This window comes from Bos taurus, chromosome 7 (assembly GCF_002263795.3).
Source record: "Bos taurus isolate L1 Dominette 01449 registration number 42190680 breed Hereford chromosome 7, ARS-UCD2.0, whole genome shotgun sequence".
Classification (NCBI taxonomy): Eukaryota; Metazoa; Chordata; class Mammalia; order Artiodactyla; family Bovidae; genus Bos; species Bos taurus.
In genome coordinates, this window is record NC_037334.1 from 74,410,996 (window position 1) to 74,436,690 (window position 25,695).

At 36.5% G+C, this 25,695-nt stretch overlaps 1 pseudogene; it reads right to left on the reverse strand.

Annotated features, from left to right (window-relative positions):
- Nucleotides 1-17,635: 17,635 nt before the first annotated feature.
- LOC785789 (hyaluronan mediated motility receptor-like) lies at nt 17,636-25,366 on the reverse strand (annotated as a pseudogene).
- Between the last annotated feature and the right edge of the window lie 329 nt (nt 25,367-25,695).

Here is a 25,695-nt window from a genome sequence, read left to right on the forward strand (position 1 = left end):
CTCAACTGGAATTCCATCACCTCCACTAGCTTTGTTCATAGTGATGCTTCCTAAGGCCCACTTGACTTTACATTCCAGGATGTCTGGCTCTAGGTGAGTGATCACACCATCATGATTATCTGGGTCGTGAAGATCTTTTTTGCACAGTTCCTCTGTGTATTCTTGCCATCTCTTCTTAAGATCTTCTGCTTCTGTTAGGTCCTTACCATTTCTATTCTTTATTGAGCCCATCTTTGCATAAAATATTCCCTTGGTATCTCTAATTTTCTTGAAGAGATCTCTAGTCTTCCCCATTCCATTGTTTTCCTTTATTTGTTTGCATTGATCGCTGAGGAAGGCTTTCTTATCTCTCCTTGGTATTCTTTGGAACTCTGCATTCAAATGGGTATATCTCTCCTTTTCTCCTTTGCTTTTCTCTTCCCTTCTTTTCACAGCTATTTGTAAGGCCTTCTCAGACAGCAATTTTGCTTTTTTGCATTTCTTTTCTTGGAGATGTTCTTGATTCCTGTGTCATATACAATGTTTTCTTCCAGTTAAAAATAAATTTTAAAAATAAGTTAAAAAGAAAATTAAAAAAGACTGAGATATAAACAAAGGTCAGTCTGACTTGAGACTAAATTATTTTAACTCTGCAGTTGGTGAATAATAGAACTGCATGCCTAGAAAAATAATAGTTCACAAGACTTAGAAATTTGGATTGTTTTTTTAATTATGCCATGTATTAAAATTAATAAAGTTAATATCAGTAATATGTTCAATGTTGCAGCAAAGTAAATGGAAAATTATGTTTGTGATCAGAAATTCAAGTTACACCTTGCAGAGTGATGTGTGGTTGAATGAGCCTCACTTTGCAAAATGCCTATTGAAGAACTCAGTGTCAGCAAAAGTAAGATGATCATCATTGATTAGAAAAGATCTTAACATTTGTTTTCAATAAAAATAAGTTATCAACAGGAGATGAGTCAGTGCTATGAGGTGAGCTATTTTCTACTACGAGGGTGAGAAGTCAAAGTCACTTAAAAAGTTTGCTGAGCAAGTATGCAAAGTTCATCACATTTTTCACATTCTGCTTGATGGTGGTTGGTGACTAAACCACACTTGGAAGAAGTATTTTATTAGCAATGACTTTAAAATTCTGGCATTTACTAACTCAACTCTATTAGGTAAGTACCACAGGCTATGTATACATGACAGAACAATATATTACACACACACACATATACATGTAAGTTTGCATCACAGATTTATCTCTTTCTGACTGTTCACATGACCTCAGATAAATTCATTTAGCTTTTCTAAACTTTGGTTTCTCCTCTTTCAAATTGGAATAATATAAGAACTTTGCCATTGGCTGGTTGATATTATGAAATAAGAAACATATGCAAAGTGCTTAGTACATTTTTCAGTAAGCACTAGCTATTAGCATTATCAACATTATTTCCCTATTTTCATTCAAAATAGGTTGGTGCTCTTTAGCAGACAATTTGAAAGGTGATTTGATTGTGCTTTTGATGAAGCTGACTTATCTGGTTGAATCTGTCAAAATAATTTGTGGCTGTAGATTTAGCCTAAGCTGCATATACACTAATATTTGGTCTCAGTTAGGCCAGATAATTAGTTTTGTTTTTGTTTGTTTGTTTGTTTGTTTGTTTACAGCTGCTCCACTGGATTATTTAAGATTAATGGCTTAATAGCTTTATACCCAACTTACCACCTTTTTCAGAAGAACTATCAAGTTCAGGGAACTCCAATACCACTGTGTTAAATAAAAGTCATCTTTGTAAATTCTTCTAAGTAAAGGCCTAGTATAAGACACACTTTTTATTGCTACTGTATTTTTTGTTTCCAGTTTCTATTAGGGTTTTAGTTTTAAAGTATCCCTGAATAACAAATGTTCTCAAAGCTTCAGGCCACCAGCACAGAACATTAATATCCCATTTCTACTGAATTTCAAACTATTTTCTTACTCTCATACCCTTGTTCATCTGTCTGAGATATAATTATTAAAAACAGTCAAGCCATAATCACAATGATGCTATTTAAGCAATTATTCTCTGCAGGGAAGCTATGGTGGTTTTTGAGCGAAAAGAAAAAAAAAAAATTCAGGAGACATTTCAAGCAATATACTTCCTGATTCTCTCAGTGAAGCATATGTAGCACTTCAAGTCATAACTTATTTTCATGCTAAGAATTGTTCCTGCCTCAGAACAGAATTGCCCAAGGGAACTTCTTGAGGAGATTTCCTGGTATAGAAAAAAAGTCAGTCATATTCATATTCAGTTTATTTCTGTCTTGGGACAGAAACACAACTAGGCCCACTCATAAAGTCAGAGGTCATTGTCTTCAAAGTCTGTAGAGGTAACGGCAACTTCTAATCTATAGTTGATGCCTGCCATGTAGGAACAGGGTCTGGTACTGCAGTATTTTGCCATTTTTTCCCCCACAGGAAGAAGGAAATCTTAGACTAGCTGTGAATTTCTGGACTTATATATGTCAGTGATGAATTCACGTATTTAAGATATATTTTGTTTGTCACATTAAACTTTCAGGCCAGACCTACCTAATGAGCTGCTGGATTAAGACTTCTGCTTTAGATCCCGTATGACTGCCCAAATTCATTTATTCAGAGATCCTAATCTGAGCAGAAAACAGTGCTAGATAGTGAGATACTACATCATTTCACAGCTACCAAAGGCAGGATCTGTGTAGCTAATTACAGTTCTGGTCTTTATTAACCACTGGCTTAATGAAATCCATTGTAGGGAGGCCACCATGACCAGGGGAACTGAGTTAATTCTCCCTGCTAGGTGAAAAGTGCACTGTGTGCTAATACCATGGCAATGAGTCAAAGAGCTATCATCTTTTAAAATCTTTTCTTGGTCTCTCTCTAATTCCTGATAAGAAAACAATAATAATCCTCTTTGACTGGGTTCTACATATCTCCTTCTATGACTCTACTTCATATTAATATTATTCTAGACCAGAAAGTATCTGAAAGAACTGTCACTGATAATACATCTGAACCTTTATCATCAGATCAGATCAGCCGCTCAGTCCTGTCCGACTCTCCGCGACCCCATGAACCGCATCATGCCAGGCCTCCCTGTCCATCACCAACTCCCGGAGTTCACTGAGACTCACATCCATCGAGTCAGTGATGCCATCCAGCCATCTCATCCTCTGTCATCCCCTTCTCCACCTGCCCCCAATCCCTCCCAGCATTAGAGTCTTTTCCAATGAGTCAACTCTTTGCATGAGGTGGCCAAAGTACTGGAGTTTCAACTTTAGCATCATTCCTTCCAAAGAAATCCCAGGGCTGATCTCCTTCAGAATGGACTGGTTGGATCTCCTTGCAGTCCAAGGGACTCTCAAGAGTCTTCTCCAACACCACAGTTCAAAAGCATCAATTCTTCGGCACTCAGCCTTCTTCACAGTCCAACTCTCACATCCATACATGACCACAGGAAAAACCATAGCCTTGACTAGACGAAGGTCTATACTATTATATTAGTTGTTTTTTTTTTTTTTCTTATCCCGTGAATCAACTACCACTTCCTAATGATCTTTCTGGAAACTATGAACCAAGAACAATGAACAATGGCTTTCCAATCACTTTCTGAACTGAATAAACTTTTTACAAATATTTTATTCAGAAACTAGGTATGTAAAGCGAAAGAACTACTCTTAATGAAGAGAGAACTCTCTTACTATCAACCATTCTGTTTCTTTGTTTTTCTTTCTCTCTCTTTCCCCTTCCCAGTACATCTTTGGATATTCATGGAGTTCTAGAGTACAAAGGAACAACTTGAACCTTGAACACCTCTATACAGAACACAATGATATCACTTGCTTGAATCTGTGACCAAACCCAGAATGTAGAAATGTGTGTATATGTGTGTTTGTGTACCTTAAATTGACTACTGTATTTATGTAATAGTTTAACTGAATTGAGAAGCTACTCTTCCTATTGCTCATTTCTTCTTTATGCATCTTCCTTTAAGATCTACTTTTTATTTCTTGCTTAGAAATAAAAGTATTCTTCTTCCTACTTTCTATCTCTTACAATTGTCTCTGAGAACTTGACACATCAACTATTTACACTTCTATCTCTTTCACTCTTCACTTCATTAAAAAAAAAAACTATCAATCTTGAATTTCTATTGAAATTCTATTCTTTCTATTGAAAGAATTCTTAAATTTTATGTTACTTGTTACCATTGCTTACCATGTTAACCAATTTCAGCAACATGTCTCTATCTTTATTGAGGTATGTTAGCAAATAACATTGTATAAGTTTAAGCTACACAAATACAGTGACTTGAAATATGTATATACTGTAAAAATGGTTACCAATGTAAGATTAGTTAATACACCCATCACTTCACATAGTCAAAATCTGGGAGGAAGTGTGATGGTCAGAAATTTAAAAATGTACTCTCTTAGTAACTTTCAAACATACAACAGCATACTATTAACTATAACCACCTCACTGTACAGTACATCCCCAAGACTCAGTCATCTTATAACTGGAAGTTTGTACTCTTTGTTCATCTTCACCTATTTTCCCCTCCCATCCACTCCCCAAGAAAGGGAGACAGTTAATTTAATCTATTTCAACATTTTTAGACAAATAAAATATCTTACAATACATTTACAATGCTGATTAAAACATTGCTATTTTACATTGTTCAGAATTATATTAAGTGTTTTTGTCAAGTCATAGCTTTACTTATTCTGTAAAAGCCATAATATTAAAATGAAAATGATACCAAGACAGAAGAATAGGATATATAATGTGACATCTCTGGGCTTGAAGGAGGTTGACAACATAGCACACTGAGGCTGTTTGTTGGTGATTGAGTAATATGTATATTTTATTTATATTTATATAATATTTATATATTATATTTATATAATATTTATCTAAATATAAATGTGTTTTAGAAACAACTGGAAAAACTAGGGGCAGGCAGAAGAAAGAGAATGCAAAATCTATGAAATATAGTGACTGTGTTCATGCTACCAAGATCTTGAGGAGAAACAAACAAACAAAAAAAATCCTTCACATTGGAGTGCAATGCATTACTTGAAACTTAAGAATGATGAACTAAAGAGCCTCTTGAAGGTGAAAGAGGAGAGTGCAAAATCGGCTGAAACTCAATATTCAAAAAATTAAGATCACGACACTTGGTCCCATCACTTGGTGGCAAATAGATAAGGAAAAAATGGAAATAATGAGACTTTATTTTCTTGGGCTCCAAAATCACTACAGATGGTGACTACACCCGTGAAATTAAAAGATGCTTTCTCATTGGAAGAAAAGCTATGACAAATCTAGACAGTGTATTAAAAAGCAGAGACATTACTTTGCCAACAAAAGTCTGTATTGTCAAAGCTATGGTTTTTCCAGTAGTCGCATATGAATGTGAGAGTTGGACCATAAAGAAGGCTGAGTGCCAAAGAAGTGATGCTTTCGAACTGTGGTGTTGGAGAAGACTCTAGAGAGTCCCTTGGAGAGTGAAGAGATCAAACTAGTCAATCTTAAAGGAGATCAACCCTGAATATTCATTGGAAGGACTGATGCTGAAGCTGAAGCTGAATCTCCAATACTTTGGCCACCTGATGTGAAGAGCTGATTCACTGGAAAAGACCCTGATGCTGGGAAAGACAGAAGGCAGAAGGAAAAGGGGACAGCAGAAGATGAGATGGTTGGATGGAATTACTGACTCAATGGACATGAGTTTGAATAATATCCAGGAGATAATGAAGGACAGGGAAGCCTGAAGTGCTGCAGTCTGTGGGATTGGAAAGAGTCAGACATGAATAGCTACTGAACAGCACCAACAAAAATAAGATACATATATACATTCACAGTTTCCTTGAAATATCCCAATCACCACCCTCATCTAGTCATGGCAGTAAATAGTTACACAGACAAATGTAATCTAGACAGAATCACTTTGGGGGAAAATGTGGGGAAGAATCTGGAATAATTAGTTCCTCAAAGTGAGACTGTGAGAGAAAGAAGCCTAAGTAAATAAGTAAATAAATAATTATTACAGTGAACACCTGTGGTGGTATCCAATTATCTTTGTCCATGTGCTTGATCAAATCAGCGGTTAAAATCATGCAGTTACATTTCTTCACTGCCTCATTCTTTCACCTGTCATCATCTTAGGAATACACTTGAGAAAGAATGTATTCATCTGATGAGAATCAGACTAAAGCTAATTTTATCATCACAAAAGATGATATTTAACTCCTTCACAGTATGTTCAATTATTATTTAATCTTATTGTCTCAATACACAGGCCAGAATTTTAAAAACAACATTCTATAATATATTAATAGTTCAGTTCAGTTCAGTTGCTCAGTCATGTCTGACTCTGCAACCCCATGGACTGCAGCATTTCAGGCCTCTCTGTCCATCACCAACTCCCAGAGTTTACTCAAATTCATATCCATTGAGTCGGTGATGCCATCCAACCATCTCATCTTCTGTCGTCCCCTTCTCCTCCTGCCTTCAATCTTTCCCAGCATCAGGGTCTTTTCAAATGAGTCAACTCTTTGCATCAGGTGGCCAAAATATTGGAGTTTTGGCTTTACCATCAGTCCTTCCAATGAATATTCAGGATTGATTTCCTTTAAGATTGACTGGTTGGATCTCCATGCAGTCAAAGGGACTCTCAAGAGTCTTCTCCAACACCACAGTTAAAAAGCGTCAATTCTTTGGCTATCAGCTTTCTTTATAGTCCAAATCTCACATCCATACATAACTACTGGAAAAACAATAGCTTTGACTAGATGGACCTTCACTGGCAAAGTAATGTCTCTGCTTTTTAATATGCTGTCTAGGTTGGTGATAAATTTTCTTCCAAGGAGCAAGCATCTTTTAATTTCATAGCTGTAGTCACCATCTGCAGTGATTTTGGAGCCCCCCAAAAAATTAAGTCTGTCAGTTTCTACTGTTTCCCCATCTATTTGCCATGAAGTGATGGGACTGGATTCCATGATCTTAGTTTTCTGAATGTTGAGTTTTAAGCCAACTTTTTCACTCGTCTTTTACTTCCATCAAGAGGCTCTTTAGTTCTTCTTTGCTTTCTGCCATAAGAGTACATGCTGCTAAGTCACTTCAGTCATGTCCAACTCTGTGCGACCCCATAGACGGCAGCCCACCAGGCTCCCCTGTCCCTGGGATTCTCCAGGCAAGAACACTGGAGTGGGTTGCCATTTCCTTCTCCAATGCATGAAAGTGAAAAGTCAAAGTGAAGTCACTCAGTCGTGTCCAACTCTTTGCGACACCATGGACTGCAGCCTACCAGGCTCCTCCATCCATGGGATTTTCCAGGCAGCAGTACTGGAGTGGGGTGCCATTGCCTTCTCCAATAAGAGTGCATATTCTGAAAGAGAATACCAGACCACCTGACCTGGTGGGAATGCTGGATGAAGCCCAGCATTTTGCATGATATACTCTGCATATAAGTTTAATAAGTACGGTGACAATATACAGCCTTGACATACCCCTTTCCTGATTTGGAACTAATCTGTTGTTCCATGTTCAGTTCTAACTGTTCCTTCCTGACCTGCATACAGATTTATCAGGAGGCAGGTCAGATGGTCTGGTATTCTCTTTCAGAATTTTCCACAGTTTATTGTGATCCACACAGTCAAAGGCTTTGGCATAGTCAATAAAGCAGAAATAGATGTTTTTCTGGAACACTCTTGCTTTTTCGATGATCTAGCAGATGTTGGCAATTTGTTCTCAGGTTCCTCTACCTTTTCTAAATCCAGCTTGAACATCTGGAAGTTCATGGTTCACAAACTGTTGTAGCCTGACTTGGAGAATTTTGAGCATTACTTTGCTAACATGTGAGATGAGTGAAATTGTGTGGTAGTTTGAGCATTCTTTGGCATTGGCTTTCTTTGGAACTGGAATGAAAACTGACCTTTCCCAGTCATTAATAGTAAGGATCTTTATTTAGTTTTTATGTTTGCTTATAGAAATATCTCTGGTGTTTCATTGCTACATTCTATATTTTCATTTAATTTAGCTATTAACTTAAAAATCCTCCTGGAAAGATTTTAATATGTTTATGTGTATTTTCAAAAATGTGTATTTAATTTTCTCTAATGATCTTTACTAACACCAAGATAGTTTTGCTCAGTTTATTGATGTGATTCAGCAGACAGATGTTAAATCAACCTTACATTCCTGAGGTAAACCAACTAAGTTACTAAGACTTATACTATTAAATTACCTTTGAGAATAAATCATCCAGTATATTTATGTGTATATTCAAAAGTGAATTTATTCTACAATTTTATTTTTCAATGTTGCCTTGCTTATTTATTATTATGTTTAATTTCTTTTTCTTCTTTCTTTATTTTTTAACTATACTCTTCTCTATTTCTAGAACATCATATCCTTTTTTTGGGAAAGCAAGGCTGATGGAGTGTTTTAGAACCAGAGAGGGAAAAAAATAGGACAGCAAAAATGATAGTCAAGAAATGAAATGCCAAAGACAGAAAATGTCCTGTTTCTGTGAGGAAATGTTCATGTAAAGACACAGGCAAATCTTTCATTATACCTCCAGAGTAATAATTATCCATTAGGCAGCATGGTCTGACAATATGGCTATTTTTATATCTATATATTTTCAATTATGAAGTGAATGAGTGAACTAAAGATTAGGTGAACATTAAATTTAAATTCGACTTTATTTTTAAACTTGTTACCTGTCATTTTAGGGCATAGCTCCAAATATTTGAGAAACCTATGAAACTTTAAAGGGAAAAAAATCCCCAATGTGAATTTTTTATCCTGAATATGTGCATTTAATATATTTAGCAGTCTAAGCATGTTCACCCTAAAATCAATAGAAAGAAACTGAAAAACAGCTAATTTCTAAAAATTTTGGGCTTATTCCAATATTATGCCTCTGAAGAAAAGGAAAGTTAAGGAAGAAATTAAAGTTTTCTTTAAAGATCATAAATCTACTGAGAAATGTCAAAACATCTCATAAAGATTAATTGTTTAAGCTTCACTGCATCTCAATAAGGTGGAAATCTTTTTTTTTGTTTAAATAACTGTAGTTTGTCACTTTATAGGCAAAGATAGTTGGAAATTTTACAGTAATTTACAGTACCAAATTTTTAAAAAATGTAATCCAAATAATTGTATATGAATCAAAAATAATGCATATAAACCAATAATACCTATTTAGCAAGAATAAAATAAAACAAAATAAACTCATCAAACATGTTAGAAGGAATGTCTATTATGAAAGAGAAAGGGAGGTAGAGTGTAAGGACAAAAGACAGAAAAAAAGAAATTTTGTAAAAGCTTTTCATTACTAAGCTACCTTAAGTAAGTAAACTTAATATTTTTGAGTGTCACCATGAAGCTTTTAAAGTTGAATTAGCTGTTGACTAAAACAGATTTCTAGTTGTCCTAGACTGATACAGCCTCTAAAATCTCATGGTTAAAAATACAGGGAAAGATTAATATGTTTGAATAAGCTGACCCTTTTTTTTTGTTTGATTAAGGATATTAGATGGCTCTGATTCAAAAATATATAAAGTACGCATCATGGAAAAAAACTCCTCAACCTCCTGTATTCACATCCTTTTCTCAAAGACAAATAACAAGACAGCGAGAGTTCACTTTCTGCCTAAATAAATACATAGAGTTTACCAATTGCCAAAGACTATGGATTCTATTGGACCAATTTAAATTGAAAATAGAATTACTATACAATCCAGAAACCTCTTCTGGGTTTATTTCCAAAAGAACTGAAATCAGGATCTCAAAGATATACATGCATTCATATGCTTATTTCAGCTTATTCATAATAGCTGAAATGTGAAAACAACCCAAATACCCATCAACAGATGAATGGATAAAGATAATGTGCTATATACATACAATGGAGTATTTTTCAGCCTTATAAAAGAAGAAAATCCTGCCATTTGCAGCATGAGCCTGGAGGATATTAAATTAAGTGAAATATCAATATCAGTTCAGTCACTCAGTCGTGTCCGACTCTTTGAGACCCCATGGACTGCAGCATGCCAGGCTTCCCTGTCCATCACCAATTCCTTAAGTGAAATAAGCAAGTCACAAAAGAAAAAATAGTGAAGGATTCCACTAATATGAGATATTAAAAAGAGCCAAACTCACAGAACCAAGAGATAAATGGTGTTTGTTTGTGGCTGAGAGGAGGGAAGTAGGGAGTTGTTATTCATTGGGTATAAAGCTTCAGTTATATAAGATGAACAAGATCTAGAGATCTGCTGTACAGCATTATGTGTGTAGTTAGCAATATGGTAAAATTTTTACAGGGTCGATCTTGTATTAAGTGTCCCTGCCACACACAAAAATTTGTTTTCAACAAATTTTAGTTGGAAAATTTAATTTCTGATCTCTGTAAGGAAAAGCAGGAGCTAAAACACTGCCAACTTCACCTTCATACATGGCCAAGTTTAGTAGTACTGCTGGGAAGCTTCTCCCCACCTATCAGGCCCCCTTCCTATAATTAAGACAAGTCAGTAGTTAAGTCAGAGAAGGCAATGGCATCCCACTCCAGTACTCTTGCCTGGAAAATCCCATGGACAGAGAAGCCTGATAGACTGCAGTCCATGCGGTCGCTAAGAGTCAGACACGACTGAGTGACTTCATTTTCACTTTTCACTTTCATGCATTGGAGAAGGAAATGGCAACCTACTCCAGTATTCTTGCCTGGAAAATCCCAGGGATGGGGGAGCCAGGTGGGTTGCCGTCTATGGGGTCACACAGAGTTGGACACGACTGAAGAGACTTAGCAGCAGCAGCAGTTAAGTGGCTACAATATCTCACTTCATGCTTCCTAAAACGGATATAGTCTCTTCATGGATATCATTGTGCTCACATTGTTGTTCTTGAATCAGAAAGAATGGGATATGTTACTGTTCTCATGTCTCTGTCAAAAATAGAAAAATTAATGATAAACTGAAATGCCTGCCTATTTCAGTATAACTGGAAGGAAAAAAAAATTCTATATAGAAATGAAGATGCCATTCAACCAGCTTCAATCAAGCTACCAACCTGGTCCACGAATGCATTCAAGTTTGGGATCCCTGCTGTACGAAACTGAGGTACAGCAGATAACTATAGTAACTACTAAAAGAATTAAGATTTTCCATTTTTCATGAAGAAATAGAGCATCAAAGACTATTTATTGAAGGTTCCTAAACTAAAATACTATCAAATCTTAGTTTTTTTTCATAAATTGAATGAATTACCCAGCTGGTTATAAAACTTTAGGAAAGAAATAACAGCAACTTTTATAGGCTGCTGCCCCACACCCCCAATTCAGAAACTCTTCTGACAGTCTTATCACCATGGCAGAATAATATTTGGTATATTTAGTAATTTGTATAAAACTTCAATCAGGCCTAATAGTGTCTACTGTATTAATCAAACATTCTTTTTTGTTGTTATTGTTGAAAATTTTCATAGATTAATTGGGAACATTATGTAGATCAGGTTATCTCAAACTTTAGTTTGAATCAAAATCACCTGGAAGACTTATTAAAACACATTTTTCTCAACCACATTCCCCAAATTTGTGACTTAGTCAATCTGGGATGGTGGCTGAGAATTTTTATTTCTTTCAAGTTCTCAGGTGATGCCACTGGTCCATGGTCCATATACGAAGAAACATTGAAGCCATAGTGCAATTGGGAAGCAATATATAACATTTTTTAATCAAAGGCTGCTAATAGAATTTATGTCATGGTAAATATTTACAGCTTCAAATAACATTTTTATGTAAAAGCAAGTAGCTTGACCTCTGTATTAGCACTTCCTAATGGGTAAATCCTCTAAGTATATTAGCACTTCCTAATGGATAAAACCTTCCACTAACTTCAATACTTTTATTTGTGTAAGTGGCCTCTGGTTAGCATATAAAGTGGACTTACATAGCAAGTATATATATATATATATATATTTTTTGGTGTATCTTTAGGAAAAACAGAGAAAAAAAAAGTAACATCTTAGTACTCTGCCAAAAGAAAGATATCTAGCTCAGAATTTTATAGTTTATTAATTTTGAAAACTGATCTATATTCAGGATTGTAAAAAGCTTAAAAGGGATTTTTTTTAAATGTTGAAAAGGTAAAATGTCTTACTGAAAATAAACCTTGAAAAATTATACAAATACATATTTGTCAAAGCTATGGTTTTTCTAGTAGTTATGTATGGATGTGAGAGTAGGACCATAAAGAAGGCTGAGCGCCGAAGAATTGATGCTTTTGAACTGTGGTGTTGGAGAAGACTCTTGAGAGTCCCTTGGACTACAAGGAGATCCAACCAGTCCGTCCTAAAGGAAATCAATCCTGAATATTCATTGGAAGGACTGATGCTGAAGCTGAAACTCCAATACTTTGGCCACCTGATGCAAATAACTGACTCATTTAAAAAGACCCTAATGCTGGGAAAGATTGAAGGCAGGAGGAGAAGGGGACGACAGAAGATGAGGTGGTTGGATGGCATCACGGACTCAATGGACATGAGTTTGAGCAAGCTCTGGGAGATGGTGAAGGACAGGGAAGCCTGGCATGCTGTAGTTCATGGGGTCACAAAGAATTAGACAGGACTGAGCAGCAACTGAACAACAAAATCCTCTAATATCCATTACTGTTCATATTCAAAATTACACATTTCATTCAAGTCATGATTCAAATATAATTCAAATATATTTTATATATTAGGTAAATTATACTCTTGAAAAATTAATGTATATAAAATACATTTGAAAATATTCATGTACATTAACTCATTCATAAGCTTAAACCTATTTTCTTTTTTTTTTAAACCTATTTTCTATGGGGTAAAAATAAACATTTTTTACTATTTTGAATGCAGCATATAAGCTCATTCCACAACAAAATCCATATTAAAGATGCCACTGATTTTTACATATTTAAACACATCTTATATCTTTTACAAAAATTACAATTATCAATAATTCTAAGAAATAAAATTAGGAGAACTGACTTTATTGGACTATTTCATTAAAATACCTTATATTCATAAGTTAATGCTTACTGGGCTCCATGATTATCCTCCATATATACATTCTTATTAGTCACTCACATATGAAAATAAACAAAGACCCCCCGACCAGAGGGTTTCCCTGGTGGCTCAGAGAGTAAAGCATCTGCCTGCAATGCAGGAGACCTGGGTTCGATCCCTGGGTCAGGAAGATCCCCTGGAGAAGGTAATGGCAACCCACTCCAGTACTCTTTCCTGGAAAATCCCATGGATGGAAAAGCCTAGTAGACTACAGTCCATAGGATCGAAAAGAGTCGGACACCACTGAGTGACTTCACTTCACTTCACTTCACCCGACCAGAACAGAGACTATTCAGAGCTTATAATAGCAAGGAAGTCTAATCATCATCACTTGTATTAAACAGAGAAACAAAGACAGGGAGGGAAATGAGATAGTTTTGAAATGAAAAGAAAGGAGGGCTTCAGGTATTTTCAAACTGGAAGTTGTTGGCATGAAGCTGAAGGTAGGCTAACTGGAAGCCAAGCACCTTAATGTGAACAGTTCGGGAAGCCTGTTTGGCTTTTCTGGCTGGTCCTGAGTTGGAAGCAGGGACAAAATATAGTGAAGTTGCAGCTATTGACTAAATCCTGACCATTCTGGGCTGATTGCTACAGAAGTTGTGGTTTGGCTCCCCAGGTCAGATACTACAGAGTGTGTGGGTCAGAAATCTGTGGGAATATATGATCGGGCCATTGTTCATTTGCATATTCAATTACTCATCCATATTACATTCAAACAAGATCCTACATGTTCATGTAAACCAGCCATCTGGAATAGATTAACATAGCATGAACTCAGAGCAACTAAAATTAACTCTATTGATATTCTATAATATAAATTCTAATTAAATAAGATAAAGAGATGTCCAAATAATTATTTTTAATCTAAAATCATATAGTCACTATTATATACACATAATATTGAAATGAATAAAAAGTACTTGTTCACTCAACAAGTATTCATTGAACACTACAGTGTTTGGTTGTCAAATCCCAGGAAACCTAAAGCATTTCTGTAACATTTCCTTCACACTAACAGGTATCTAGATTTCCCTTGGGGTCCCCTAAAGTCTCTGAATTGGTGGCTGTTTCAACTGCCATATTCCAGACCTAAAGTTACCCCTAATGGGGTAACTAATCACCCTGCCTCACATTTCCTCATTCAAACCACCATTACTTCCTTCTCCCTAATGAATCCCCCAGATCTTAGTGTCAGACTGCACCAGATTTCCCAACCAGTGGTGCCATCTGCAGACTGATCTCATTCCTTCAAGGTTTTGGCACCCTGCTCAAATACTTTCTTGTATTTTCTATTCCTATCATTTTTATTTGTGATTCCACAATCCAATGAAACAATAAAACCAAAGCTTAATTTTCTCATATCAAATGAAATTAAGTGATTCCCATAAGCAGCTAGGGGTGCAAACCAGGGTCATAAACCAATCGTTCTGCATATCAACAGCACCTGGGAACCTTTTTTTTTTTTTTAATTTCAGTATTCTGGTTCTACAGCCCAGACCAACTATGTACAATTTCAGGAATGGGGCTGAGTAACAGGTAATAAAGGAAGGAAGGCAGGCAGGCAAGAAGGAAAGAATACGTAAATGGATGGTAAATAAACAAGACAATTTCCTGAGGGATTGCAACAATAAGTTAGAGTTGAAAAAGCAGCTCTACTCTACACGTTTTCATTACCAATAGTTCTCTTGCCTCTAAAATCTTTTTCTTTTAATTTTAAGTGAAAAAAATTTAATATCTCTGAAATCTCATTTCCCTCAAAGAGCCTGAAATCAACCACATAGAGACTTCTGATCTGTTGACTTTTCTCCCTTATATTCACATTTCCCTCCCTAATCAATTTAAATTCCAAATTTACCATGCTATTCACTCACTCACAGAAATGCTCAGATCACTCGTCCCACTCTTTCCCTGCTGTAATAGTGAACTGGTCTTACTCCGTTTATCTGAACTATCCTTCTTGCTCAATGTAGGACTTTTTTCCTAACAGTTGACTGCTCTATCGCATTCATCACTAATGTCTCTTTCACTGGATTATTTCCATCATCAAAAAATTGTTATGATAATTCTGTGTCTAACAGGAAAAGCTCTTATTTTGCATTCCTTTTCAGTCAGCATCCCTTTAACTTCTCCTTTTCACAGCATACCTCTTTGAAATGCTGTCTCCACTATCTTTTCACTCTTTTTCAACCTACTCCAATCATCAAATCCATTCTTGTCAAGGTCAGTAATGACTTCTACATGAAAAAGTACAGGGCCAAATTTTAGTTCTTATATTATTCTACCTATTAGCTAGCATTTAATGTAGACATTCACTTCTTTCTTGTAGAAATACTGTTATTTGATCTATAGCATTGATCAGTTTTTTAATTTCCTCCCACCTCACTCCTACTTCCTAGTTTAGTGTCCTCTTTCCTGAATGTTTATTTTCTTCCCAAATTCTAAATAACAGAGTGCACAAGGGTCTGTCCTTGGATATCTTATTTTCCCTATGTACACTCAATCTCTAGGTGAGTTTAGTCTGTCTCATCATTTATATGCCATCTTTATGCTGATGACTCACAATTTAATTTCTTCGGCCTTGGCTTTCCTCTGAACTTAAGACTCCTATATCCCACCTGCCTCCTTAATTCAGCCTTGAATAGAAGCCTCAAATTAAACATGTCCAAAAACAAACTCTTGATGTTTCTCCCCTACTTTTTTCTCAATATCCTCTACCTCAATAAATGACGATAACATTCTTCCAATTCTCAGAATAAAAATCTGGCATTTACTTTTGAGCTCTCTCTTTGTCTTATACCCCAATCCAAAAGCAAATCTTGCTCTTACGCCCTTCAGAATCCATCCCACCCTGCTCCAACCATCCACTGGGGCCATTACCTTTCACCTGGGCCACTTCATGAGCCTTCTAATTAGCTCCCCTGTTTGACTCCTACATTCTTCGTGTCGTTTTTATCTCCACATATTAATCAGTGTGATTCTTATACAATACATGTCAAATTAACCATCACTTTCTCATGCTAAAGAGAAGTAAAAACCATTCTTTAGAAATTCAATTTAAAAGTTTTTCCTGGTTCGCAGATATCCTACCTCCTGTGATTTTATTTTACAATCACTTTTCTCCAGGCTTAATAAACATTTTCCATTATCTGCTGCTGCTGCTGCCAAGTCGCTTCAGTGGTGTCCAACTCTGTGTGACCCCATAGACGGCAGCCCACTAGGCTCCTCTGTCCCTGGGATTCTCCAGGCAAGAATACTGGAGTGGGTTGCCATTTCCTTCTCCAATACAAGAAAGTGAAAAGTGAAAGTGAAGTTGCTCAGTTGTGCCCGACTCTTAGCGACCCCATGGATTGCAGCCTACCAGGCTCCTCCATCCATGGGATTTTCCAGGCAAGAGTACTGGGGTGGGGTGCCATTGCCTCTCCTTCCATTATCTGCGCATGTCTCCAAACAATACTATTTCGGGGATTTTACACATGCTCTACCTTCTGCCTGGAAGGCTCTTCTCCCAGATATCTCAGTGACATGTTTCCTCACTTAATTCATCTCTGCTGCAATATCATCTCCCCAGGGAGGTTTTATCTGAACACCATAACTAAAAGAACACCGTTCATGGCTCTCTATTCTCTTCCTATAGTTTTAAAATTTTATTTTATATTTTTCTTATTCTTTTATCTATACACATACTATTTGTATTATTTGTCTTTCCTCAGGAAAGTCTTAAGTTTAAAGAGCAAGGACTTTGTCTATGTTTTCACTATAGTATTTGGGGAGTCTAAACCATACCTGGCACATACTGAATGTTTGCTGCTGCTAAGTCGCTTCCAGAGACGGCAGCCCACCAGGCTCTCCCATCCCTGGGATTCTCCAGGCAAAAACACTGGAGTGGGTTGCCATGTCCTTCTCCAGTGCATGAAAGTGAAAAGTGAAAGCGAAGTTGCTCAGTTGTGTCCGCTAGAAATCTGCAAATTATTAACCAGTGGCTTTGGTAAGAGATAACTATGGAAAAAAGCTTGCCTCTATTTCTTATTTGAACTGGATAAATGGATAATGGGTGGGACAGAATGAACATTATTAGGAGAATTAAAGTAGAGGCAAGAACAAGCCAAGGTATTTTAGCCTAGCATAAGAGGTTCAGACTAGAAAAGGTCTTCAGCATCAAACTAAAAAAAACCTAAGGTTTCAGAATAGGGAAATGATAGTATGAGAACGATTTTTAAGACTACTGATTTGATGGGATGAGTGAGCAAAGCTGGAAAGTGTCAGAACATTTAGAATGAGGTAATAAGGGTGAGCATCAAGGAGGAAGTACTGACTATAGTAACTAGAATGTCAGAGAACACTGGTAAAAACGGTCAAACTTCCTTTCACATATGTAAGGACAGGAAGTTAGTATTAAATAAGAGATTTAAAATATTATAAACACAAGAGTAATCAAAATAATAATAGTAAAAAATAATAAGAACAAAATAATCTTCAACAGGTTTTTCAGATGTTTACTTGCATGATTCTTTTTTTTTTTTTTTGTAAAGGAGAGGCCCATTCCAGGACCTGCTCCCTTACCTTATCCACTAGGATGAAAAGAAGCAGCCTACTTGCATGATTCTTGAAACTCCACTAAGAGCTCAGGAGCAGTTTGTATTGCCTTCTTTTAATGGAGTTTTGGGAACAAAATTTTCTTTACTTTCATGAAGAAAAGCCTTTGAAGGATCAAAGCAATACCCAGAACTTTATTCAATTCCTCCTGAAGTTTTGCTTCACTTTGTTTTCTTTTAGTAAGCTGAGCACGGAGTTTTAACACCTCCGATTTGAGATTGCTATTTTCATCTTTCAATTTCACAACATGCTTGATTTTTTGCTTTAGATTCTGATGACCCAATAATTTAGCATATGAATCTCTTAGATTATTTAGTTGTTTCTGAGCCACACCATATTCATTCAACAAAGCCTGTTTCTCTGCTTCAAATGCATCCTGTTGTAGCTGAAAAGGCTTTGTTTTATTATATAATTCTTCATAGAGGAGACGCCATTTATTCATTTCCTCAGTTAATTCTGCTATTGAGTTTTCTTTTCCAGCTTTTCTTCCTCTTCCAGTTGTTTCTTACAGTCTTTGCTTTGCTGCTTAAGTTAGTTCTGCAAATCAGTTTTTCTTTTAAGAGAAGAAATTGTAATGTCTTTAATTTCTGCTGCGTTAAGTGCTGATTTGGTCTGCAGATCTAGAAGCATCCTTGCATATTCTTGATTTGAGTTCTCAGTTGCCAATATCTGATCTCGGACACCTCTGCACTTTGCTCAGCCTTGGCCGGTTTTTCCTTGAATGATTCGCTCTGCACCTTAAGATCTTCCAGCTCACATGCTTTACAGCTTTCACACTGAGCAGTAACATCTTCCAAGTTCTGCACTGTACTGTTAGGTTTTTCTTGCAAAAGCAGGGTGCTGAGTATAAGCAGCATTACTTTCCTCCAGCTCGGCTTCTTTCCCTTTCAGCTTTTCTTCGAGGCGTTTTAGTTCTGCAGCTCTAGATTCTGCTTCCTCTTCCAGTTGGCTTAAGCAGGTTTTCCACTTGTTCCTCCTTTTGCTGCAATTTATCCAGCTCATCCAAGGCCTGCTTTAATTCTCCCTCAAGGACAGTTCTCTCTTTAATCATTTCTTCTTGAAAAGAACATAGCTTCTGCTGAAGACCAGAAGATAATTCCTTCTCTTTTGCAGAAGTGAATCTAGTTACAATACTTTATGTTGTAGCTCTTCATGTTCTTGTTTTTCAAGAAGACTTCTCTTTTAAGCTTTGTATCTCAGAATTTAGATTTTTGTCCCATTCTCTGTTCCTATTGATGAGGTCTTCTTTTTCTTCTTCAAGCACCTGGCATTTAGACTTCATGTCTTCTACTTGTTTAGACAATATATATTTTCCTCAAGAGCCTGCTTAAGGCTTAAAACTTAAGAAATAAATTGTGCATCAGATCAAGTGAAAGAATACAAGCTAGATATTGCCCAGTTAGAAGAAAATCTGAAAGAGAAGAATCATGAAGTGAATGTTTAAATACACTTAAATGAAGTTTTGAGTAAACATTTACTGTAAGCCAGGCTTTTTTTTTTTCTTGTCCTACCCTCCTGCAGAAAATAAGCAAATAGAAAATAAACTAACCAAAACAAAAGTCAGATAATTACTTATGGTAATAAGTACCCTGAGGGAAATGCATACAATGATGTGTTTTATGAAATTACATTCAGTTGGCCAGGGCAGGCATTTCTGGAGAAGTGCCATTTACCTTGATGCATATAGGCTAAGCAGAAGCTAACCACTGAGAAAGTCAGAAGTAAAACACTCTAGTAGAAGAAACTACATATATTAACATTCACGTGCTTAGGCACTCAGTTGTGTTCGACTCTGAAATCCTATGGACTGTTGCTCACCAGGTTCCTCTATGGGATTATCCAAGCAAGCGTATTAGAGTAGATTGCCATATCCTCCACCAGTGAAAGTGAAGTTGCTCAGTTGTGTCCGACTCTTTGCAACCCCATGGACTATAGCCTACCAGGCTCCTCCCTCCATGGGATTCTCCAGGCAAGAGTACTGGAGTGGGTTGCCATTTTCCTTCTCCAGGGGATCTTCCTGACCCAGGGATCAAACCTGGGTCTCCCACATTCCAGGCAGACACTTTAACCTCTGAGCCACCAGGGAAGCACCAGTAGGATCTTCCTAACCCAGGGATCATACCTGCGTCTCCTCTGGCTCCTGCATTGACAGTCAGATTCTTTATCACTGAGCTACCTGGGAAGCCACAAATATTAAGATCCTATATTAAAAGAAAAATCTAAATGCTCTGTAATTGACAGAGGGACTAAGACTACCACAGGGGAGGTACCGGAATGAACACAGGAGTAAATCAGTGAATCTAACAGCAGGGAAAGAGATGTCACTTGAGAGGGTTTGTGTAATTATCTGGGTCCATGGTAAGATTTAATTTTACCATGATGACTTTCTGCATTACCAATGCCCTACGACCTAAATATTACCCTGACTGTTTTCCCAACAAGAGTTACTTCCCCTGCACCACATGTGCTAAGCTATTCCACACTCATTCTAACCAGCACCACACACGTTGTAATTCTTCAAAAATACAAAATATATAGCTTGATTAGAGTATCTTGACATCTGTTTAAACAACATTATGAGAGTTTTTAAAAAATGATTATATCTGCTGCAAAGACAGAAAAATAAATTCTAGTTCCAGTTAACAGCTTACAGTTTTTATCAATACATTAGTGACTTCAAGTTTCTGCATCTCAGTTTTTTTTATCTGCGTAATAATGGAGTTTGGCTAGATCACTCGTTGTCAAATTGTTTTCAGAGGAACTGACATAGAGGATTCCTCAGGGAAGAGCTAACCAGAGCAAATGGACTTCTGGACATCAAACTCTAGTGTGAAAAAAGCATCCTTGAGTTAATTTTAGGAAATATTGGAGTCCCATGTAAGACTAAATTTTAAAATGTAAGCTTCTGTACACGTTGACAGATTTGTGATAAAATATAGTACAAAGTTTAATAGTAGAACATGCTGTGAATATAGTGTTCACTAAGAAATTATTTCAAATTTTCTTTGTATTTGAATATTTTCTTAAAATGTTGTCAAAAATGGGTTTCACTATAAAAAATTTTGTTACAGAATCTTTTGGACTTTATTTTAAAGCTTAATTAGCACTTATATCCTATGAAACAATGAAATTGTAATCTAGCCTTTGGATTTAAGGAACAATTTTTAACATGCTAGTAATACACCATGTTTATATTGTAGAGAAATGATTAAATCTACATAATCTTTCGGAAGACTGTATGCAGCTTTTTAAGTTAATTAATTTCTTTTAATTGGAGGATAATTACAATATCATGGTGGTTTTTGCCATACATCAACATGAATCAGCCACACGTGTGTAGGTGTCCCCCCATCCTGAACCCCCTCCCACCTCCCTCCCCACTCCATCCCTCTGGGTTGTCCCAGAGCACTGGCTTTGAGTGCCCTGCTTCATGCATTGAACTGGCACTGTTCATCTATTTTACATATGGCAACATACATGTTTCAATGTTATTCTCTCAAATCATCCCACCCTAGCCTTCTCCCACAGAGTCCAAAAGTCTGTTCTTTACATTTATGTCTCTTTTGCTGCCTTGTACATAGAATTGTCATTACTGTCTTTCTAAATTTAGAAGACTGTATGCAGCTTGGAGGCAGAGGTACTCATTTCTTTCCATGCTTCTAGGTACTAGAACAGAGACAAGCTCATTAGAGGCTCATAAATATGCAGGTGTGAGGGAGATTTTTAACGAACTAATAAAGAGATGGCATAATAGCTCAGTACTTATTTTGCTAAATAATTTCATTTTATTTTATTAAGTGATAAAGCCTTCAAAATTAATTTGTATATTTGAGTTTACATGGTTGCTTTTGTACAGGTATAATATTCCTTTGTTTCCTTTCTTTGGCATATATTAAAAAATAATACAAAGCAAAGAGAATAAAAAAGTCTGAGTTCAGTAAAAAGTACTTACCAAAAAAGGCCCTGTGTGCTTTTTAGCCACCATTCCAGCAAGGGACAAAACTAACTGGCATCATAGCATCCCAAACACTGCAGTAATTAGCAAACCCCTCTCTCCCCCATGCCCAGTGAAGGGACAGCTTTTTTCCTTTCCTTTTTCAAAACAGTATAAGATTTCACTCGGCCTCACAATGGAGTAGGAAATGGAAACCCACTCCAGTTTTCTTGCATGGAGAACCCCATGAATAGAGGAGCCTGGTAGGCTACAGTCCATGTGGTTGCAAAGAGCTGGACATGACTGAGTGACTGAGCATGCACATAACCTTACAACGTCAATCCTTTGAAGATGGAATTGAGGTTGTCTACTTTTGAACCTTTATTGCAAACAACTGATTTCCTTGTGTTCACTCGGCACAGAGATTGGGACATCAACTCCTTTATGGGTGTCTCTTAAGCACATTTTAGAGGAACCACTTACTGTCAAAGTTATCAAAACAAAACAAGCAATTAATGAAAACCTGATGTTCCAATGGTCATACAGGAGAAAACAAATAATAAAACATACAAAGGAGTGTCACGCCTGGCTCACAGGTTGTGACAATAAGCAGTCAGATATTTCAATTAACGTTGACTACATTTCATAATGATGGCAGCAGGAGGTTATGAACAGTTTCATTTGTGCTCTGCTGACATATTAGCAAGTAAGTACTTCTCCCCAAATGTAAATGTTTTCCACTAAGTGACTAAACATGCAGAGAATTTTACTTGTGATCAAACGGAATTTTTCTCCCAAACTTTAATAAATTTTAAATGGTATGTGTTCATTTTCCTTGTTAATCACAGTCATGTGCACACTGATGCTGATGAAAATCTAATTCACTCAAATTAGGACTGAGTGGTGTATTTCCAAATGTCTTCACTAATAAGAAGGTAGTCCAGTGAGAGAGCAAATAAAGCAGAGTCTCAAACAACCAGCTGGGAAGGTTATGCCCTGAATCACTATGGTTGAGAAGTCATTCCTTAGTGTGTTCCAATAAGAAAATAAAGAATGACAAACCGAATGCTTACTTTGTGCCAGGAATTGTAATGAATGTTTCACCTGCTTAATCTCATATACTCCTGACCATTTATGGAAGGAGATAATTTGATCTTAATTTCAAAGATGACAAAACTGAGGACTGCTGAGGTAAATTGTTCAAGGTCACCCAGCTGGTAAGTAACAAAGCTGACTCAGCCCAGTTCTATTTGATTCTAAGGCATAAATGCTTAACCACCAATTTGATGGCCCCTGTTCAATCATGCCTCACTGTAGCGCAGCACCCTGACTAGATTGTAGGAAACTAATTTTCACCCAGAGCTCTTTTGTTTGCATAACAGTTCTAGTCTGTGGATACAGAATATCAATGTGTCAACTCTTACAGGCATGTCCTTTCTGAATTCTCTTCTCAGCATAGTGAAAGTGAAAATTGAAATGTTAAAAAAAGAAAAAAAATCAAATCAAAGTTACCACAACTTTACAGAGTATATTTTGACAAAGAATATATATGTTTTGAAAATTAAGTATAAAAATATGTAATGACCAGTAGAAATAAAAGATAGGAAATTAAGTAACCTTCCCTTTTAAATTTATTTTTCATTTGCCAATAAAAGTGAGGACATAACACTAATTAACCAATCAGTTAACATTCTTTATTTACAACCTTTAAAAGAATAAAGGGCTTTGCAATACTATGATCAGTACTATTACTTAACAAATATTTTCTATTTTTACATGTAAAATATGAATAGCTCATTAATATCCTGAGGTATTATTAACTTATATATATCAAGGAAACATTTTCCCAAAGTACTTTGTTCTCTATTTTTTTCCTACAAATACATCAAAAAACACATGACTTTATTTAAATTTAAAAGAATGATGTCATTGTTTGAGTATGCCCAGTATCTATTTTTCCCTTCTGCTAAGTAGTACCTTGATTTTCTTCTGGTGGGTCCCCCTAACTCATGCTCAGACAATGTGATTAAAGGGGTCTGAGACTAGTCCAAGGACTGAGAGATTAGCATATGGCCAGTCAGAGCTACATATCATGATTTAAATGTGGCCAAATGACCTGATATAGGCCAAGCAACTCAAGCCTAGAATTTTTATTGTTGTTTTTTGAATTGGGAAATAGAATATCTTTCAAAGAGGGTTACTAAGCTGGGAAAATGTGAGCCTGAATATCCTGGTGGTCCTTCACCTACTTTATAGGACAGCTTGCCAGAGACTAAGGTCAACTTCTAGGACAGCAGATCCACGAAAAGGAACAGAAAGATTCTTGGAGACATTTTCCAACACCTGGAGCCAACTGTGCCAGAAGCTTGGATCTTTCCAGGCAGATATTCATTTCCTAGGCTTCTAAATTCCTTATGTTGTGTAATTTGTGTGAGCTGGGTTTTTATGACTTATGCCCCAAAGAGTCTTGCTAGTATAGTTTGACCCAAAAGAAAGAAAAATATTCACCAAGATGCTACAACACACAAAATTGAGAGGGTTACTTATTTCAGACTAAAACTAGCCTTCCTATAGGATTTCTCTTCTCTATGATATAAGGCAATTAGGTAAAGTGTGGAAGTTTTATGAAACGGACTTTTAGGCTTAGTCCTCAGAATTGCTACATAAACCCAATGTAACACAGCTAAATATATTCACTTATTCTAGAGTTAGGGGTGCTGCAGTCCATGGGGTCACAAAGAGTCAGACATGACTGAGTGACTGAACTGAACTGATTCTAGAGTTAACACCAAAAATTCTATAAATTCTTTTTGATTGCAAAAGTAAAGAATTATTAACTTAAAAGCTGTCTTGCAAAACATGGAGATAACTGTCAAGTAAGAGACAATACATAAAGGTAAAGTTGAATCAACAGACCTGGTTCTAAGCCCCTGTGACTTTTCCCTTTCTGCTTATCAATTTCCTCATCTATATGTAAAATGAAGATGATAAAATATTCTCTGTAGTAATAAAGCTCCTCAGTTTTATTGATAACACTACAGAGTATTTATCCCTGGTTAATTGGAAGACATGACCCACATAAATAGTGAAGCTTTATTGTCTGGATTTATTTAAAGCCTATTTCACAACAGAAGGCTGACTTTATTTCATAAACAAATCAGTTTTTACCATCTCAACAGAAACATGTTATGACATTTTTCAAGGCATTTTACTTGTATAAGTCATGCTTCCTTATTTTCCCAGACACTTGAGGCAGAATAAAAGGGAGAAAACTAAGCATGTCTATCTCCTATGTGTTGGCAACCATGCCATTTCTGAGGATCTAGAAAGAGATTCCCAGATCCCAACCCTGAAGTTGAATACTAGTATTTCTTCAATGGTCCCTACCATATTCTTATAGGGTATTAAATTGTCTTCCGTAAATGTTATTGGCTGTTCACCTCTATGCCCTGCCACACATGACCTTCTTCTGTTGTCCTGCTGATATTGTCACTTCACATGTGCTTTAGCAGAGTTTGAACTGGCCATGCCCGTTATCCCCAAATGACTTTAGCTACAGTCTGGGAAACTAAATGCCAAAAGGCATCCCATTGACCATCACAGGATGCCTGTCTGAGCGTTTCAGGAAAAACTATGAAGAAAAACACTTGAGTTCACTGCCATACACAAATCCCCACCATTCTCATACCTCCTGCTGTGTGGCTGCCAGAACAAAGTGCCATGCTCATACACTGACATTAATTAGCAAATGTAACCAAGGATGATTGTAATTAAGCACACAATTATGAACATTTCAACTTTAATCCCCAGAAAATTACTTCATGAACTATGTTATGAGCCTGGCTCAAAGAAAATAGGTATGACTACTTTTAAGTCATATTTGGAGCTTCCCAGGTGGTGCTAGTGGTAAAGAATCCATCTGCCAATGGAGGAGATATGAGACCCAAGTTTGATCCTTGGGTGGGGAAGATCTCCTGGAGAAGGACATGGCAACCCACTCCAGTATTCTTGCCTGGAGAATATCATGGACAGAGGAGTTTGGTGGGCTACA